A 21796-nucleotide genomic window follows, 5' to 3' on the forward strand; every position below is an offset into this window, starting at 1 on the left:
GTGTGTGTGGGGGGGGGGGGGGGATTGACTAATGATAAAATTTAGGAGCTGGAGAAGAAGTTGATGGATATAGTGGCTTGGGAGATTAGTGGAGCCGCAAATTAAATAGTATGTGGACTAGGAAAACTAATTATTTTAGGGAAACAACTAGAGATGTATTAGGGGTCTCTAAAGGTAACTTTGGTGGACATAAAGAGATTGGTGGTGAAATAGAGAGGTCCAAGGGAGAGTAGAAGCCAAGAAGGGTGCTTACATGAAGTTAGTGAAGGCAAAAACAAGGAGGAAAAGAGGACGAATAAGGAGAGGTATAAGATTGCGAAGAAGAAAGCAAGGATAGCGGCTATGGCGGTTAAAACGATAGCATTTAAATGCTTCTGTGAAGAACTAGAGGACAAAGGTGGGGAAAAATTGTATAGGCTTGCCAAGGTGAGAGAGAGGATAACTCGCGACCTAGACCAAGTGAGGTGTATTAAAGATGAGGATGGAAAAGTACCGGTGGAATATGCATACATTCAACGAAGATGGCAGACATATTTTTATATACTCTTAAATATAGAAGGGGATAGGAATATTTTTGATGGGTGATTTAGAGCACTCTGAAAGCCGCCGAAATTTGGGTATTGTGGTGTATGAAGTTTGAGGAGGTAAAGAGGGCAATTCGTAAGAAGAGAGGAGGAAGAGTGATCGGGCCAAACGAAAATCCAGTGAAATTTTGAAAAGTTGCAGGCAAAGTAGGTTTGTAGTGACTAACTGGATTATTTAATACTATCATTTAGCGACTAACTGGGTTGTTTAATATCATTTTTAGGACGACAAGAAGCCCGAAGAATAGAAGTTTAGTACAATGATTCCCTTGTACAAAAACAAAGGTGAAACTCAAAATTGCAATAGCTATAGGAGTATCAAACTACTAAGCCACACTATGAAAGTTTGGAACATGGTGATAAAGATGAGGATGTCGAAGAATGTGTCTATTTTCGAGAACCAGTTCAGATTTATGTCATGACGATCAACTACGTAAGCTATTCATCTTTTAAGGAGATCGTAGGAGAAGTATAGGGATAAAAATAGAGACTTATATACGATGTTCATCTACTTAAAACAGGCATACGTCAAATTTTCAGGGAAGTCTTATGGAGATGCTTGGGGTCTAGAGGTGTACTTATGACATACATTAGAGCGATTAGTTTTTTATTGGAGTTTCTTAAACTTATTGTTGTTTTGACAAATTATTGATTGGAGTTTGTTCTTTATAATTTTTAAACATTATTTTTCAAATTTAAGCTCATTTGGAGTAGATTTGGGTATTGAATCAAGTGTTGGATTGTTAAAATTTGAACAACAAATTTATGTTTATGAGTAATTTGAACTTCAAATGAAAATATCTTAAGTGCATCCAAAAAATTGGCTACGCTTCAGACTAAAACGTCTTATTAGTCTTAAGTGCAAGCAAATTGGCTACACTTCAGACTAAAATGTCTTAAGTGCATTTCATCTTGTCCTCCTCCTCCTCCTCCTCCTCCTCTTTCTCCTCCTTCTTCATCATCTTCTTCTTCTTCTTCTTCTTCTCCTTTTTCTTTTTCTCTTTCTCCTTCTCTTTCTCCTTCTCCTCCTTCTTCTTCTTCTTCTCTTTCATAAGCTTTGTTTGGTGTTGGTTAACATAATTCTCATGACTTATTATATTATAAATCTCGGGTGGTTTTATTCATTTTGAGCTAATTTCAAAAGGAATAAATTAAATTGAGGTACCATGAGAAAAATGAATCAAGGCAATAATCTAATATAGTGAAACAAGTTAAACTTCAGATAAAATTATCTGAAGTTTACTTTTTTCAAGTTAACACCTCAGATAAAAATACTAATACCAAACTTTAGATATTCTGTTTAAAGTTAGATTTACTTCATACCTGTTTTTACGTCTTAAGTTTGCAACTTCACACGCAATTTTTTTTAACTTCAGACATGCTAGTCTGAAGTTGATCCAAAAGCATGTAAGCTTATAATTTTTTATGTAATATGGATATGACTGAAATGATGATCCCAAAATCGGGTATATATGCACTTATCCTCTGACACCCGGCTTAAGTTTACTCTTTTATATTGGAGAAACGGATCACTACGGCCCAATACATGCCATACATCTAAGTCATTACTTTTTGCGCAACTATCCATTATTTACCCGCTTTGACCTAAATTTAACAATGTAGCCAAATACTTTTTAATATCCAAGTCCTGCTCCCTCTTTTTCCTCTTACTTTCTCTTCTCTGAAACCCATTAACCGTCGTCTAAACACTAAATATCCACCATATCACATCTTCTTATCCTACCAAATCTTCACAATACAACATCTTCTTCACACTTCATCTCTAAACCAAACCTTGTTCATCTCAGTCACTATCGTCCAAAAACCTTGGCAGAACCTTCTCCATCTTTCCCTATTTTTTTAAGAAAAAAGTCATTCTTCCTAATATCAAATTATAATACCATACAATCACATAGAGCTGTCAAAACGGGCCAGCCCAACCCTACCCAATCCAAGCCTTGTGGGACTTTGAATTTAGTGGGTTAGGACGTGACAGCCTGCCATTTAAATGAGCCTTAAAATAGCTAACACAACCCAGCCCTTCTTTTATTTATTAATATTGCGTTCTTCAAATTTTAAGAATTGTTTTGCGACATAATCGCCTAATCATGTGAACAACTTCTGTTTTCTTAGAGTCATACGAGAAGCTCGAAATTTGACAAGAAATTTCGTAATTAAAATGCAAATTGTTTATATCTCTAATACTCTTTTTTACATTACATGAATATTTTTCTAATATTATTCTTTTCAAATTCCTCAGCTTCGGGGATTTCTTCCATAAATTCATATAATGAGGTCTTTTAATTTGGGTTTAAGATCATTTGCTGATTTTATCACCATGGTCCATAAAAATTTTAAAATTTATGAAATTTGCTATTGTTGTTAATTTTTTTTCTAGGTATTAAATGTTAATTATCTCTATACTGAAGAGTAGTTTGATTGTTTAAATATACTAAAACAATCCAAACTGATCAATGATAACATTTTCTTATGAAAAGAATACTGGCCACTTAAGACTTTCTTAGTTCATTATTAATTAAGCAAAGAAAACTCATCTTGTTATATTTCAAAAATTTCAGTTATGATATCTCCATTAATTGTTGATATGGAAGGACAAATGACCAATCTAATGTTGGGTAATAGAAATTTTAGTTAATAGCTTAGTTTTTTCTTTTTCAAAAATATTAAATATTTAAATCTAAATTTAGTTAAACTTTTGGCTCACGGGCCGGCTCAGGCCTAGCATCAGTCAAGCCTTAAAGGTAGGGATTTTGGCATGGTGTGACAACCTACCCACATAATTGGCAGAAAAAAGCCATAATTATAAATATTGGCACTAAGTAGCCAATAAATGTATATCACAATAATAATGTGTATATCATAACTTTTTTTCTTCTTTGCTTATATAAACATGTATATTAAAATTTTATTTTCCTTCTTAGTATATACAAAATATGAAATTATATTATAATTATTTAAAATTTATTGTTGCCTCTATATCGATGTATATCACAATAAAAATAATTTATATTTTTTTTATATCGCACTATATAACACATCGAATATGTGTATATCAAAATGTATATCCTAAGTTTATTTTTCTTCATTGTGTATATCAAAATGTATAACAAATATTTTTTCTCTGTATATCAAAATTTTATTTACTCCCATAATTATATTTATTGATTTTATTTTAGAACTTGCTCTACACCAATTATATCAGTAATTTATTTTTCTTTGATCAATAACAAAATTGAAGTAAGTTTATTCAGAATGAATTTTGCCCTCTTAAAATCAATTGGACGATTTGATTCCAATCTAAACTTGTGTTGCCAAACCTAATAATGTATATCACGATATACAATATGGTATACACATGGGTATACATAATGATATACATAGATGTACACCACTTCAAATACATATATTATCTTTTTTACTATAGAAAAAAAATAATAGAGAAGAAGAAGGAAATCTTCAATCACTTTAACACACTTTGCAATCAAACCAAGGAGATCGATGGGCAACTCCGCCCAGTTTGCCAAAACTTTGAAAGAAGAGGATGTAAGGCTTGTCTGTTTCTATTTCTGGGGTAGGAAAAAAGGAACCGCTTCTCTATTTCTATATAGAGCAAAGTAAAATAATCTGACATTTATATAGGCGTGCAAGTGTAAGAGGAGGAGAAGAAGAAGAAGAAGAAGAAGAAGAAGAAGAAGAAGAAGAAGAAGAAGAAGAAGAAGAAGAAGAAGAAGAAGAAGAAGAAATACGGGGAGAGAGAAGGGAAAAAATGGGAAGAGAGAACAAATAAGAAATTAGGGTTGAAGAAGAAGAAGAAGATTGGAGAAGAAATACGGGGAGAGAGAAGGAGAAAAATGGGAAGAGAGAATAAATAAGAAATTAGGGTTATTTAGGATTTGGCTATATAATGCCAATTTTTTTTGGTTATCTTTGCCAAACCTAATTATAAGGCTAAAATATTGCCAATTCTCTTTATATGTTGTTGTACCATGCCATTTTTTCTTAAAGGTAGGGGACTAACTTGGGTCTGGCTTATAAATGAGCTAAAAAAAATCTTAACCTATTCCTATCCAAGTAGCGTGGGTTAGGCTGGCCCCACATGCCAGGCCCATTTTGGTGACTCTACACAACCACATCATTTCTATCTCTTTTTATTTTTAAATATACAAAAAAAAATCTGCTACTTTAAAAGATACCGATAAAATCTCTTTGCATTAATGTGTTCTATCACACTTCATAAAAATTTCATCTTTTAGGGTGTGCTTGGTACGAAGGAAAATGTTTTCCTAGAAAATATTTTCCTGAAAAAGGAAAGGTTTTATCACTTATTTTTCCATGTTTGGTTGGTGTCACGACCCAAAACTCAACCCATCGTGATGGCGCTTATCGTAGAACTAGGTCAGCCTCAACTCAACAAACCCAACACAACAACAATAATTTTGAGAACATTTAACGGAAGCTTTTAACATTTAAAGAAACTATTTGAACATAAAAATTCCAAGATAAGATACAATCCAGCCCAAAACCAGGGTGTCACTGAGTGCACGAGCGTCTAAAGAAAAACATAGTCTATTACAACGTTCAAGGAAAACAAATTGAAATACATCTAGAGATAAAGAAGGAGAGTCAAGGCCCGCGAACGCCGTGCAGATACCTTGATAGTCTCCTAAGGCCTGGAGCCTCGATTAGCGACTGCCACTAGGACCAAAAGTGCCTGGATCTGCACACAAGGTGCAGGGGGTAACGTGAGTACACCAACTTAGTAAGTAACGAGTCCAAGCTATGGACTGAAAGGTAGTGACGAACTTAACCGCAACAGATATATAGAAATAAATGTGCAGAAACGTAGGCATGTTTTCATTTAATAGGCAGCTGAAAAACATTAAGCTAGAGCAGAAACGAACATGATAAAGAATATAACTCTGCTACATCTACATGCCAATGCATCTGCTGTATGTGATGCACCATGCTGAGTGCCTCATATGCTCACACTCTCAAATGCCCGTCCACTCAGTACTGTATATGGCTCACAGGACACAGGAAAGATCCATCTCGGAATATATACACCTCTGACGGCAGTCACTCAGTACTGAGGAAGGCCAATCCAGCCATATGGAGAAGATCCATCTCTAAATAATAATAATAACCTCACAACCACTCGGTACTGTATATGTCCCCACGGCCCAGGGAAGATCCATGCAAGAATATATACATCACTGACCATCAGTCTCTAGTACCGAAGAAAAACAGGCCAAGCCAGCCTCATGGAGAAGATCCATCTCAATACCAAGGGAAGATCCATCCCTGAATATAATCAACCGTGCCCACTGGGGGTGTGCAAACTCTGTAGGGACTCCTTCGACCCAAGTGCTATTTCAAATCAACATAATCACTGCGGCGTGCAGCCCGACCCTATAACTGTCACTCATAATCAGGCTCTCGGCCTCACTCAGTCATCACTCTCCAGTCTCACCCACGGGCTTACAACGTCATGAAACTAGCCCGGAACAATAATATGATGTACAAATAAATAACAACTGAGACTGAGATATGATATGAAGTGCATAAATATGACTGAGTACGTAATATCAATGAAATCAGTGAGATGACAACAAGAAACGACCACTAGAGGTCTTAACAGTATCGGCGTAAAGCCCTAACATGATAGTCAGCATGATTTACAGTTCATTTACCTCATCACATGAATAAAACACGGATATCAACAAGATAGAGTCACTAATCGGTGCCATGGAATGAACCAGGTCACAATTCTCACGGTGCACGCCCGTCACTTGGCATGTGCGTCACCTCATCACTAACCACATAACACATATCTCGGGTTTCGAACCATCAGAACCATGTTTGAAAACGTTACTTACCTCAAATCGAGCAAAATCCTACTCCGCAATGCCCTTGCCTCTTGACTCAGCTTCCGAACGTCCCGAATCTAGCCACAAGCAATAAAATACGATCAATATAGGCTAAAGGAACCAATTCCACATGAAATTCCAAATTATAGGCCAATCCCGAAATTCACTCAAACTCGGCCCCCGGGACCACGTCTCGTAATACGAAAAAATTATAACACTAGAAAGCCCATTCACTCATGAGTCTACCCATACCAATTTAATCAAAATCCGACATCATTTGGTCCCTCAAACCCCCAAATTATTCTTTCCAAGATCCCAAGCTTTAACCCCTTATTTTACTTCAAAAATCCTACTATTTAGGTGGGAAATCAACGGAATAACACCATAGCTAAAGATAATAGAGCTCAAGTAACTTACCTCAGTGAATATCCTTGAATCGCCTTCAAAAATCCTCCCAAAAGCTCCAAAATCCAACTTGAAATGGTGGAAATGAGCAAAATTTTGTGAATGTCTCCTTTTTATACTTTCTTGCCAGTGGAACCGCACCTGCGGTCCCCATCCCCGCTTCTGCGACGCTGCACCTGTGGAATTCCCATTGCAGGTGCGGAACTCACTTAAAAATCCAGACTCCGCATCCACTGCCGAATCTCGCACATGCGATTGCGCACCTGCACATCTCCTTCTGCTTCTGCGGAACCAACCAACTTCCTCATCTCCGCATCTGCGCCACAAGTCTCGCACCTGCGGGCTCACAGATGCGACCGCCTTCTCGCGCCTGCGGTTGCAGCTCAAGTCCCCTGTGGCCGTATCTGCGGCTCCTTTGCGGTCCCGCCGACTCGCACTTGCGGCTCCCACTCCGTAGGTGCGGAGGACACCAGAACCAGCAGCTGATCAGCTGCATTTCCAAGTTCCAAACTCCCCGTTAGCCATCCGGTATCACCCTGAGCCCCTCGGGGCCTCAACCAAACATGCCAACAAGTCATATGACCCCATACGAACTTAGTCAAACCTTCGAATCACCCAAAACAACATCAAAACACCAAATTACACTCGGATTCAAGGCTAAGAACTTCTAAACTTCCGAATTACACAAACGATGCTGAAACCTGCTAAACCACGTCCGAATGACCTCAAATTTCGCAAACAAGTCAAAAATGACACCAAGAACCTACTCTAACTTCCAGAATTCCATTCAGACCGCGATATAAAAGTTTCCACTACCGACCAAAATCGCCAAAATTCTAACTTTCGCATATTCAAGCCTAATTCTACCAAGGGCCTCCAAATCACATTCTGGATGCGCTACCAAGTCCAATATCACCTAATGGAGCTAACAGAACCATCAAAATTCAAATCCAATATCGTTTACATATAAGTCAACATCCGGTCAACTCTTCCAACTTAAACCTTCTCATAAGAGACTAAGTGTCTCAATTCACTCCAAAACCACTCCGGACCCGAACCAACTAACCCGGTAAGTCAAAATACAGCTGTGGAACACAAAAGAAGTAGGAAATGGGGGAACGGGGCCATAACTCTCGAAACGACTGGCCGGGTCGTTACATCCTCTCCCTCTTAAACAAACGTTCGTCCTCGAACGGGTCTAGAAACATACCTGAAGTCTCAAATAGGTGTGGATATCTGCTCCGCATCTCCCGCTCGGTCTCCTAAGTGGCCTCCTCCATGGCTGACCTCTCCACTACACTTTCACTGAAGCTATATCCATTGATCTCAACTTTCGGACCTGCCGCTCCAAAATAGCTACTGGCTCCACATCATAAGTCAAATCACCATCTAATTGAACCGTGCTGAAATCCAAGACATGAGACGGATCACCGATATACTTCCAGAGCATAGAAACATGAAATACTGGATGCACACCCGACAAGCTAGGTGGCAAGGCAAGCTCATAAGCCACCTCCCTAGTCCTCCGAAGCACCTCAAAAGGCCCAATGAACCGAGGGCTCAGCTTACCCTACTTCCCAAATCTCATAACACCCTTCATGGGTGAAACCTTCAGTAGAACCTTCTCCCCAACCATATAAGACACATCACGAACCTTTCTGTCAGCATAACTATTTTGCCTTGACTGCGCTGTGCGAAGCCACTCCTGAATCACTTTTACCTTTTTCAAAGCATCCTGTACTAAGTCTGTACCCAAAAGCCTAGCCTCGCAAGGCTCAAACCAACCTACTGGAGATCTACACCGTCTCCCATATAAAGCCTCATACAGAGCCATCTGAATACTCGACTGATAACTGTTGTTGTAAGCAAACTCCGCGAGCGGTAGAAACTGGTCCCATGAACCACCAAAATCAATGACACAAACACATAACATGTCCTCAAAAATCTAAATAGTGCGCTCAGACTGCCCGTCCGTCTGAGGATGAAATGTCGCGCTCAACTCCATCTGAGTGCCTAACTCTCACTGCACAGCTCTACAAAACTGCAATGTAAACTGCGTGCCTATATCTGAAATGATGGAAACAGGCACTCCATGAAGGCGAACAATCTCTCTAATGTAAATCTCACAGAACCGATTTGAAAAATAGGTAGTACACACAGGAATGAAGTGTGCGGACTTGGTGAGCCAATCCACAATCACCCAAATAGCATCGAACTTCCTCAAAGTCCGTGGGAGCCCAACTACGAAATCCATGGTGATTCGCTCCCACTTCCACTCTAGAATCTCTATATGCTGAAGCAAGCCACCCGGTCTCTGATGCTCATATTTCACCTACTGATAGTTGAGACACCAAGCTACAAACCCAGCTATATCTTTCTTCATCCTCCTCCACCAATATTGCTGTCTCAAATCCTGATACATCTTTGCGGTACCTAGATGGATGGAATACCGCGAACTATGGGCCTCCTCTAGAATCAGCTCTTGTAGCCCATCCACATTGGGCACACATATCCGGCCCTACATCCTCAATACCCCATCATCACCAATAGTCACATCTCTGGCATCATCATGCAGAACCTTGTCCTTGAGGACAAGCAAATGAGAATCATCATACTGGCGCTCTCTGATACGATCAAACAAGGAAGATCGAGAAACCACACAAGCTAGGACCTGACTGGGCTCCGAAATGTCCAATCTCACTAGATGGTTGGCCAACGCCTGAACATCAACCGCAAGAGGTCTCTCACCAATAGGAATGAATGCAAGACTGCCCATACTCACTACCTTCCTACTCAAGGCATCGGCCACCACATTAGCCTTTCCCGAATGATACAAAATGGTAATATCATACTCCTTTAGCAGCTCCAACCATCTCCGCTGCCTCAAATTGAGATCCTTCTGCTTGAACAAATGCTGGAGGCTACGATGATCAGGAAACACCTCACAAGAAACACCATAGAGATAGTGCCTCCAAATCTTCAACGCGTGAACAATGGCAGCCAACTCTAAATCATGAGCAGGGTAGTTCTTCTCATGAGGCTTCAACTGACGAGAAGCATAAGCAATCACTTTACCCTCATGCATCAGAACACATCCAATACCGACCCGAGAAGCATAACAATATACTGAATACGAACCAGAAGCTGATGGTAGAACTAACACTGGAGCGGTGGTCAAGGCGGTCTTGAGCTTCTGAAAGCTCGCCTCACACTCATCCGACCACCTGAAAGGAGCATCCTTTTGAGTCAATTTGGTCAAGGGCGATGCAATAGAAGAGAAACCCTGCACGAACCGACGGTAGTAACCTGCCAAACCAAGAAAGTTACGAATCTATGTGGCTGAGGACGGTCTGGGCCAACTCTGGACCGCCTCTATCTTCTTCGGATCAACCTGAATACCCTCACTAGACACCACGTGCCCCAAGAACGCCATTGAACTGAGCTAAAACTCACACTTGGAGAACTTAGCATAAAGCTTCTCCTCCCTCAACCACTACAATACAACTCTTAAATGCTCAGTGTGCTTCTTCTGGCTACGAGAGTACACCAGGATATCATCAATGAATACAATAACGAACGAGTCGAGATAAGGCCGAAACACGCTGTGCATCAAATGCATGAACGCTGCTGGGCCATTGGTCATTCCAAAAGACATCACAAGGAACCCATAATAACCATATCGGGTCCTGAAAGTTGTCTTAAGAATGTCCGAGTCCCTAATCTTCAACTGGTGATACCCTGACTTGAGATCAATCTTAGAGAACACCCTCACTCCCTGAAGCTGGTCAAATAAATCATCAATGCATGGCAAAGGATACTTGTTCTTGATTATGACTTTGTTCAACTGCTTGTAATCAATGCACATTCTCATAGTGCCATCTTTCTCCTTCACAAACAGAACTGGTGCACCCCAAGGTGACACACTAGGCCTAATAAACCCCTTCTCAAGGAGTTCCTGAAGCTGCTCCTTCAACTCCTTCAACTCACCTGGTGTTATACGATACGGTGGAATAGAAATAGGCTGAGTGCCCGGCACCAAATCAATACCGAAGTCAATATTCCTGTCTGGTGGCATGCCCGACAGGTTTGCAGGAAACACATCCGAAAAATCCCTCACCACTAGCGCTGAATCAATAGTAGCAGTCTCTACACTAACATCCCTCACAAAGGCCAAATAAGAAAGACAACCCTTCCCAACCATCTGCTGGGCCTTAAAGTATGAAATCACTCTACTGGGAACATAATCCGACGTACCTCGCCACTCAATCCGTGGCACTCCTAGCATAGCCATCGTTACCGTCTTAGCGTGAAAGTCCGGAATAGCATGACACGGAGACAACCAATCCATGCCCAATATCACATCAAAGTCAACCATACTAAGCAGCAATAGATCCACTCTAGTCTCTACTCCCCCAATAGTCACTACACATGACCGATATACACGGTCCACAACAATAGTATCACCCACCGGTGTAGATACATGAATAGATGAAACATGAGACTCGCTGGGCGTATCCAAATAATGAGAAAAATACGATGACACATATGAAAAAGTGGATCCAGGATCAAATAATACAAAGACATCCCTGTGGCAAACTCAGATAATACATGTGATCACAGCATCTGAAGCAATAGCATCTGGTCTGGAAGGAAGTGCATAGAAACGAGCCTGACCGCTACCCGATCGGTCTCCCCCTCTAGGGCGACCCCTAGCTGACTGACCTCCACCCCGTGCTGGCTGGGCGGGTGGTAAAGTAACTGGTGCTGAAGCCGAAGACTTACTCCTCTGCTGGGATGAACCTCCCGTAAGGCGGGGGACAAAACCTCTTGATATGACCCAAATCTCCACACTCAAAGCAACCTTGCACGGCAAATGGCAGTGGGGACTGAAGGGAGCCCCGAGCAACGGGATACCCGCTAGAAGGACCAGGCACAGACAAACCCTAAGCTGATGGTGCAGGAGACAAACTCTAAGCTGGAAGGGCACTGAGAGATATGTGGCCCTGCTGAGAACTGTGAGAAACATGGCCAAATGCTGCGCCACGGTGAACTGGACGAGCCGTCTGAGCATGCCTGAAGGGACGACTCCTTGCATGGTGAAACTGAACCCCCAAAGGAACACCACCAAAACTATCGGACCCACGAGGCCTCTTGGCCTCTCTCTCTACTCGCTCCTGGCGGCGAACCGACTCTATATCCCGAGCAATCAACAACCTCCTCAAAAGAAGCACCAGACACCCTCTCTCTAGTCAGAAGAATCCGCAGCTAATATATGAGTCCATCAACGAACCTCATGATCCTCTCCCTATCGGTAGGAACCAACCAGATAGCATGACGGGCCAACTCAGAGAATCTCATCTCATACTACGTCACAGTCATATCATTCTGATGCAACTGCTCAAACTGCCTGCACAGCTCCTCTCTGCGGGACTGCGACACATACTTCTCCAGGAAAAGAATGGAGAACTGCTGCTATGTAAGGGGTGCTGCACCAACCGGCCTACGCCTCTGCAGGTGCTGCCTTAACTGTTGTGCGGGCTACACCCCTGCACCTACCACGGCCTCTACCGCGGCCTCGGCCTCTCGCGGCCCCAACTGGTGATACTGGTGGCTGTCTATCCTGATCGGTAGCACGTGTCCTCACCATCTCTAAGAGAATAGAATCACAGAAGTTTAGTTACCAGTATCAACAGATTCGCATGATAAGAATTCAAGAATGTGAAGTTTTCTAAGGGTTCTGCAGCCTTTCAAAGATAAGTGCAGACGTCTCCGTACCGATCCGCAAGACCCTACTAAACCTGCTCATGACTCGTGAGACCTATGTAACCTAGGCTCTGATACCAACTTGTCACGATCCAAAACTCAACCCGTCGTGATGGCGCCTATCGTGGAACTAGGCCAGCCTCAACTCAACAAACCCAACACAACAACAATAATTTTGAAAACATTTAACGGAAGCTTTTAACATTTAAAGAAACTGTTTGAACATAAGAATTTCCAAGATAAGATACAATCCAGCCCAAAACCAGGGTGTCACTGAGTGCATGAGCGTCTAAAGGAAAACATAGTCTATTACAATGTTCAATTAAAACAAACTGAAATACATCTAGAGATAGAAATGGAGAGCCAAGGCCTGCGAACGCTGTGCAGATACCTCGATAATCTCCTGAATCCTCGATAAGCGACTGCCACTGGGACCAAAAGTGCATGGATCTGCACACAAGGTGTAGGGGGATAACGTGAGTAAACCAACTCAGTAAGTAACAAGTCCAAACTATGGACTGAAAGGTAGTGACGAACTCAACCGCAACAGATATATAGAAATAAATGTGCAAAAATGTAGGAATGTTTTCAATTTTATAGGCAGCTGAAAAACAGTAAGCTAGAGCAGAAATGGACATGATAAAGAATATAACTCTGTTACATCTACATGCCAATGCACCTGCTATATGTGATGCACCATGATGTGTGCCTCATATGCTCACACTCTCAAATGCTCGTCCACTCAGTATTGTATATGCCTCACACGGCCCAGGGAAGATCCATCCCGGAATATATACATCTCTGACAGTAGTCACTCAGTACCGAGGAAAGCCAATCCATCCCTATGGAGAAGATCCATCTCCAGATAATAATAATAATAACCCCACAACCACTCGGTACTGTATATGTCCCACACGGCCCAGGGAAGATCCATCCTAGAATATATACATCACTGACCATTAGTCTCCAGTACCGAGGAAAAACAGGCCAAACCAGCCTCATGGAGAAGATCCATCTCCATACCAAGGGAAGATCCATCCCTGAATATAATCAATCGCGCCCACTGCGGATGTGCAGACCCCGAAGAGGCTCCTTCGGTCCAAGCATTATCCCAAGTCAATATAACTGCTGCGGCGCGCAGCCTGACCTTATAACTTCATAATCAGGCTCTCGGCCTCTCTCAGTCATCACTCTCCAGTATCTCCCACGGGCTCACATTGTCATGAAACTAGCCCGGAACAATGATATGATGTACAAATAAGAAATAACTGAGACTGAGATATGATATGAAGTGCATGAATATGACTGAGTACAGAATATCAATGAAATAAGTGAGATGACAGCAAGAAACGACCAATAGGGGTCTCAAAAGTATCGGCGTAAAGCCCTAGCATGATAGCTAGCATGATTTACAGTTCATTTACCTCATCACATGAATAAAACACGGATATCAACAAGATAGTGTCACTAATCGGTGCCATGGAATGAACCAGGTCACAATTCTCACGGTGCACGCCCGCACGCCCGTCACTTGGCATGCGTCACCTCATTACTAACCACATAACACATCGCTCGGGTTTTCGAACCCTCGGAACCAAGTTTGAAAGCATTACTTACCTCAAACCGAGCAAAATCCTACTCCGCAATGCCCTTGCCTCTCGACTCAGCCTCTAAACGTCCCGAATCTAGCCACAAGCAATACAATATGATCAATATAGGCTAAAGGAACCAATTCCACAAGAAAATACCAAATTATAGGCCAATCCCGAAATTCACTCAAACCCAGCCCCCGGCCCCCGGGCCCACGTCTCGAAATCTAAAAAGATTTACAAAACTAGAAAGCCCATTCACTCATGAGTCTACCCATACCAATTTCATCAAAATCCAACATCATTTGGTCCCTCAAACCCCCAAATTACTCTCTCCAAATTCCCAAGCCCTAACCCCTTATTTCACTTCAAAATTCCTACTAATTCGGTGGGCAATCGAGGAATAACTCCACAGCTAAAGATAATAGAGCTCAAGCAACTTACCTTAGTGAATATCCTTAAATCCCCTTCAAAATTCCTGCCAAAAGCTCCAAAATCCAAGCGGAATTCCTATCGCAGGTGCGGAACTCACTTAAAAATACAGACTCCGCCTTTGCGGCCAAATCTTGCACCTGCGATTGCGCACATGCGAGTGCGCACCTATGCATCTCCTTGCACTTCTATGGAACCAGCCAACTTCCTCATATGCGCCCCAAGTCTCGCACCTGCGATTGCGCAGATGCGACCGCTTTCTCGCGCCTGTGGTTCCAGCTCAAGTCCCCTGTGACCGTATCTACGGCTCCTTTGCGCTCACGCGGACTCGCACTTGCGGCTCTCACTCTGCAGGTGCGGAGTACACCAGAACCAGCAGCTGATCAGCTGCATTTCCAAGTTCCAAACTCCCCGTTAGCTATCAGGAATCACCCGAGCCCCTCGGGGCCTCAACCAAACATACCAACAAGTCATATAACCCCATACGAACTTAGTCAAACCTTTGAATCACCCAAAACAACATCAAAACACCAAATTACACTCAGATTCAAGCCTAAGAACTTCTAAACTTTCAAATTCCACAAACGATGCCGAAACTCGCTAAATCACGTCTGAATGACCTCAAATTTTGCGCACAAGTAAAAATTGACACCACAACCTACTCCAACTTTCGGAATTCCATTCCGACCCCGATATACAAATTTTCACTGCCGACCAAAATCGCCAAAACTCTAACTTTCGCCAATTCAAGCCTAATACTACCACGGGCCTCCAAATCACATTCCGGATGCGCTCCCAAGTCCAAAATCACCTAACGGAGCTAACAGAACCATAAAAATTCAAATCCGAGATCGTTTACACATACGTCAACATCCGGTCAACTCTTCCAACTTAAATTTTCTCATAAGAGACTAAGTGTCTTCACTCCAAAACCACTTCGGACCCGAACCAAATGATCCGGTAAGTCAAAATACAGCTGAGAACACAAAAGAAGCAGGAAATGGAGGAACGGGGCCATAATTCTCGAAACGACCGGCCGGGTACAATTGGTGAGGGAAAAAGTTTTTTCGGAATACATTTTCTAGTGTTTGTTTAGAGAGTAGAAAATATTTTTTAGAAAAATAATTTTTTATGCTACTTTCCTTACCCCATTCCCTTAAATCCTCATGTTTCCTGTGCTCCCTCTCCCCCTCCCTCCCAAACTTTAAATATCCAATGTTTTCAAGACTCTATTTTCTTTAAGAATTTAATTATTCTTTCAAAAATTCACAAAAAGCTTAAAGGGACTAATGTGCTGCTTTACTTTTTCGCTAAAAAATAACGTTGAAATTTGTACTACATAACTAAAAAGAAAATACTCTTATTATGGTTGAAAAAAAGTACTTTTTCTACAACATGGAAAAAGTATTTATTTTGTTAAAATGAAAGAAAATAGTCATTTCGTTGAAATGAAAAAAAAAACTTTTTACTACATTATTTTGTTGAAATGAAATAAAATACTTTTTCTACATCATAAAAGAAAGTATTTTTTGTTGAAATAAAAAAAAATACTTTTTACATCATGAAAATAAAATACTCTTTTCGTTGAAATGAAAGAAAATACGTTTTCAACATCATGAACAGAAAGTACTTTTTTGTTGAAATGAAACATGATATTTTTTACTGCATCGTTTTGTTGAAATGAAAGAAGATACTTTTTACTATATTATTTTGTTGAAATGAAAGAAAATATTTTTTCTACATGATGAAAAGAAAGTACTTTTTTTGTTGAAATGAAATAAGATATTTTTTACTACATCATTTTGTTGAAATGAAAGAAAATACTTTTTCAACATGATGAAAATAAAGTACTTTTGTGTTGAAATGAAAGAAGATACTTTTTACTACATTATTTTGTTGGAATGAAAGAATTTTTTTTTTCTACATCATGAAATGAAAGTATTTTTTTAGTTGAAATGAAACAAAATACTTTTTTTATCTCATGAAAAAAATACTCATTTTGTTAAAATGAAAAAAGAAAGTACTCTATTTAGAACATGAAAAGAAAGTATTCGTAATAATATTTCTATTTAGGATGAGGGTATGGCAGGGTTAGGGGAGGGTGGATAGGTGTGGTGGTTGTGGGTGGGCAGGGGTGGGATAGGTGTGGGGGAATTGGTGGGGATGGGAAATAGGGTGGGGAAGGTTGAAGAAGAGTTTTAGAAAATGTTTTCCCTTTTCTTGATAGGGAAAATATTTTCCTCCAATTAGAGGAAAATGAGTTCATGAGGAAAATATTTTCCAAAATATTTAAGCCAACCAAACATGAAAAAATTAAAAAATATTTTTCGAAAAATATTTTCCTTCGTTACCAAACACACCGTTAATGTGGACTTGTAAGTATTTTGACGCAGACAACAAATACAGGCAGTGGCGTACGCAGGAATTTTTGTAAGCGGTGTCACCATTTTAGACATGAACAAATAAAAAAATTACTGTAATAATATCATACTTAAATCTTAAGGCTTTGACCTGATAAGCTAGCCACCTCTTTGTGACAAGTGGTGTCACTTAATTAATATTACCGTTTTTCTTGTTTTTTTATTTGAATTATATATAAATAATTAGTAAAGATTTTCGACGAAGCAGTGTACGTGACACCGCTTAGGCTAAGCTAAATCCGCCCCTGAATACAGGGCGTGATATGTGTGATTTTTTATTTTTTTGCATTAACATCCTTAATTACATCATTGTAAGCTTGTTAATGAGCATACTGTAAATGTAAGTCTCAAGTACAGAGGAGACAATTTGGAGGTCAGATTGTAATCCAATTCTCTAGTGTTTGGTTGTGAGATATTTTGGAATTTTACCCTGAATTTACGTTGCAAGGGATATCATCTATCCAAAGAATAATTTTTGTTGATGGTTAGACTGATTTTTTAAAATTAGACTTTGTTTCGAGTAAGCATTGTTAGATGATATTGGGTACAACTTTGTGAGTTTATTTCATGCGGTAGAATAATATTTGGGTGCTTGAAAAGTGAAGAAGATGAGCTAAAACTCTATTAAGAGCCATTGCAGCTTGCTTAAGCTTGAGGTTGAATATTTTCGAAATTTTAATTTGTTTCGTGTGTGTGGCATTGCAATAGCTTAAGTACATCTTAAGGAGTTTGACTGCCAATTTTGGAATGAGTTGGTGGAGATTTGAGGTTGTTTGCATTGAAATTTAAGCTATGATTCGAAAGATGAAGTTTCTACATATGTAATCGTATCTTCGGTGTATCTTTTTTACTTTGATTTTAACTAGATTGTTAACTCCAGACAGTGCAAATCACCTCAAATTTTGTATATTAGCTCATCTACATGTTTTTGTCACGACCCAAACTGGAGGGCCATGACTGGCACCCCGGCCATACCTGCTGAGCACCAACGTACATTTTATCTGACCTTTCTTTTTATTTATAAGGACCGACGAGATCAATATAAATGGTAGACATGAATCCTAAACAACCAACAATGACAGATAATGGCATGAACATATATAACTTGGGCCGACAAGGCTGTCATGAAGCTATATATAAGGTTCGAGCTGACAAGCTGCCATGAGAGACTATACAACAAATATCAGTCGACAAGGCAATCCAAACTATACATGAGTCGACAACTGCCTATGAGTCTATAAAGGAACATAAGTGTTGCAATATTGCCGGAAAAGGGACCCGACCTATCCATAATGTCTATAACAAAAATGTATACCAAGACCACGGCAAGTCCGTAGAAGGGATCTCGCCAATACCACTGAACTGGGCAGCCTACTATGGTGGGAAGTTGCGTCTACCTGTCTATCAGGACCTGCAGCACGATATGCAGCGTCCACAAATAAAAAGGACGTCAGTATGAATAAAGTACTGAGTATGTAAGGTAGTGGTCTCGTCTAAGTCACACCTCTATTTAAGGTTATGAAACGGTTGATGCAATANCATTACCTAATTAACTTATGAGTAATAAAATGAGGATGCCATCTAAAAACACGTAGCAAGTAGGAATCCAATTAAGGACACATGTTCTTTACGTGTTTACAACTGCTGCCTTCTAAATATGATTTTACATTCATCCATATCTTCAAAACAAAAATGTCCATATAGTGTATTAGGTGGACTTACACCTGACTATTAGTAACACCTAAAAAAGGTGAATACATGGAAAGAGGAGATATGATGTCTTAAGTCTTATTTTAAAAATGGTCATGTCCGTTTCTGTTCTGGAATTTTACAAAAGATGAGGTATGCATCAACAATATGCAAGTAAAAAATACTCCTTTCTATGAAGTGTATCTAAGTGCATTCATTACCCTTGGACAGAAAGAGTAATTTTCTCTGCAAAAGAAAGATAGTATACCTTGATATACTAACAACTACTACAATTACAACTACAACCTTGCGTCAATTCTAATCTAGTTCGGGTCAGCTATGTTATTCTTTACAATCTATGTCGTGTGCTAGAGGGATTGTTAAGAAAATTGGTCCAGGTATGTTAAGGATATTCCTTCTTTATTTTGGCATGATCCATACGATGCAAATGAAACGAGCAAAATACGCAACATTCATAAATGACTCTACTCATAGAAATACTAGGGGTGCCTATATTCTTAATTCCCCATGTGTCATATTATCAAGACCACGGCAAGTCCGTAGAAGGGATCTCGCCAATACCACTGAACTGGGCAGCCTACTATGGTGGGAAGTTGCGTCTACCTGTCTATCAGGACCTGCAGCACGATATGCAGCGTCCACAAATAAAAAGGACGTCAGTATGAATAAAGTACTGAGTATGTAAGGTAGTGGTCTCGTCTAAGTCACACCTCTATTTAAGGTTATGAAACGGTTGATGCAATAGTAATACCCAACAAGGAGTCGGAGTCGATTTTCCACAGGGAGCTATGAATGGGATTTAGGGGTATACATTATAGTGAATGAGCTTGAATTATCTCAAATTGCACTTCCACAAATTTGATTTGTTTCTGGGTCTAATTGAAACTAAGATTACCAAATAAAAATTGAAACTAGGAAATTATTTTTGTTGTTGTTTTTCAAATGATATAAAAGGCCTAGGGCTATGACCTTCACCTAGGTGTTTTCCTAACAGGTTGTAAACTTCAAAGCGTGTTTTATTGGTCGGGGTGTATTATAGCTATCAGCTGAAATACCCACTCAATACCTCCCGTTCAGAGAGTGATTTTTGCCAATTTGGCTTTCTCAAATCCAAATGGGTATTGAACAAAACGGTTGATACAAAGCTCAAGTCGGGTTTTACTATCTCTAGGTTCAACCCTTTAATTAGGCTTATCACTCTCTCCATTGACCCAATGTCTTGTTAACCAAGTTTTCCTAGACTAAGACTAAGTCAAATAAGCATGAACTAATGTTTGCAACTATTAATTCTACAATGAAAAGCAAGAACAAGGTTAAATAATAAATATCCAATCATAAACAAGCAATAAATCAAACACCCATTAGGATTACACTCTAGGGTTGGTCACTACCCTAGTGAAAATCTAGCTACTCATGCTTAAGATAGAAGAAATAGAAGAAGAAATGATAATCAAACCCATACCGATAATTAAAATGATGAAATCTATATTCAAAAAGCTCAAAATAGCAAAAACTACTTAAAAGAGTAAAGAAAACCGTCTACTGAAGAACCTGATGTCAAAACTTGACCTAAAAAAGTGAAACTCTTCTATTTATACAAGGCTGAAATTTTCAAACAAAAATACCCTTTCGGAGGTTCTGCGGCCGCACAATTCCATGTGCGGTCTGCACTTTGCTTCAACCTGACAATATTGAAAACCTGCGGCCGCATAATTCTGGATTGCGGCCGCACTTCTCTCTTTCTGTGGTCCGCACAAATGTGTCCGCGGCCGCACTTTGCTCTTCTGCGGTCCGCACAAATGTGACTGCGGCTGCGTAGCTGTTCTTCTGCGGCCCCACAATAATTGTGCGGTCCGCACTCTTGTTGAAATGTCTCCATACCTGTTGGTGTTCGGAAAAGCTTGTCATCTTCCGGTGGAACTTGAGCACAAAGCTATGTGAGCTTTAAAGAAGTTGAATCTTGAGTGGGATGTCGCCGCCAACTTGAGTGTGGCACAATTGAATGAGTTAGATGAGTTCCGGTACCATGCATACACAAGTTCGTCCTTATACAAAGAGAAGATGAAGTACCTCCATGGAAAGTACATTCGGAACAAGGATTTTAAAGAAGGTGATCTTGTGTTGTTGTTCAATTCTCGGTTACGGATGTTTCCGGGAAAGTTAAAGTCTAAATGGAGTGGCCTGTTTGAGGTTGTGGGTGTGACACCCTTTGGTTCATTGGACTTCACGAATAAAAATCATGAGGGGTTTAGAGTCAATGGTCACCGGATGAAGCACTATCTGGGAAAAGTTGGTGATGGCCACGTCGTGGCGGTAATTCATTTCAAGTGATGGTAATTTGCGCCGTGCCGCGACGTTAAATCAGGCGCTTCTTGGGAGGCAATCCATATTTTTTTTTTCTTTTTCTTTTTCTTTAGATAGGTCTTATTTTGTGCTAACTGGTTTTGAAGTGTGTTGCAGGAGTGAGTGTGCTTTTCAGGGACTGTGCTCAGAAAAATTGGCTAAGTATGAAAAAAGTTCGGACCGCACAATTTGGAATGCCACAGCAGAAGGGATCTGCAGGCGCACAATTCTTGTGCGGACCGCACAACTGGAAATCAAAAATTGCACACTCTGAAGTTTGCCTATCAAAGAAGTGGCTAAAGTGCGGCCGCACAAGGAAATGTGCGGTCCGCATTTAAATTTGTGGTTGCACAAGGAATTCTGCAGATTGCCGATCATCAATGGGCAAATGTATAACAGGTAAAAGAGTGCGGACCGCAGAAGGAATTCTACGGCCGCACTCATCTCTTGAGCTTTTGGCCATCCCGTTAAGTATAGTAGGTCTCCTTCTACTGTTAAAACTTTACAAACTCTGAGAAATTAAAACAAAAGCAAAAATAGTGCATTCAAGTGATTCACGCATCTGACACTTAATTCATCATCTTTGATCACTCCATAACACCCTCATCACTAGTATGTTCACATCACCTTTAGAATTTTTTAATTTTCTTAATTTAGTTTAT

At 40.3% G+C, this 21796-nt stretch overlaps 1 pseudogene; it reads right to left on the bottom strand.

The window, feature by feature from the left end:
- Positions 1-20699, bottom strand: part of LOC109232583 — a 29994-nt pseudogene extending 9295 nt beyond the window's left edge.

The sequence above is a fragment of the Nicotiana attenuata genome, chromosome 9, assembly GCF_001879085.1.
Source record: "Nicotiana attenuata strain UT chromosome 9, NIATTr2, whole genome shotgun sequence".
In the NCBI taxonomy this organism is placed as follows: domain Eukaryota; kingdom Viridiplantae; phylum Streptophyta; class Magnoliopsida; order Solanales; family Solanaceae; genus Nicotiana; species Nicotiana attenuata.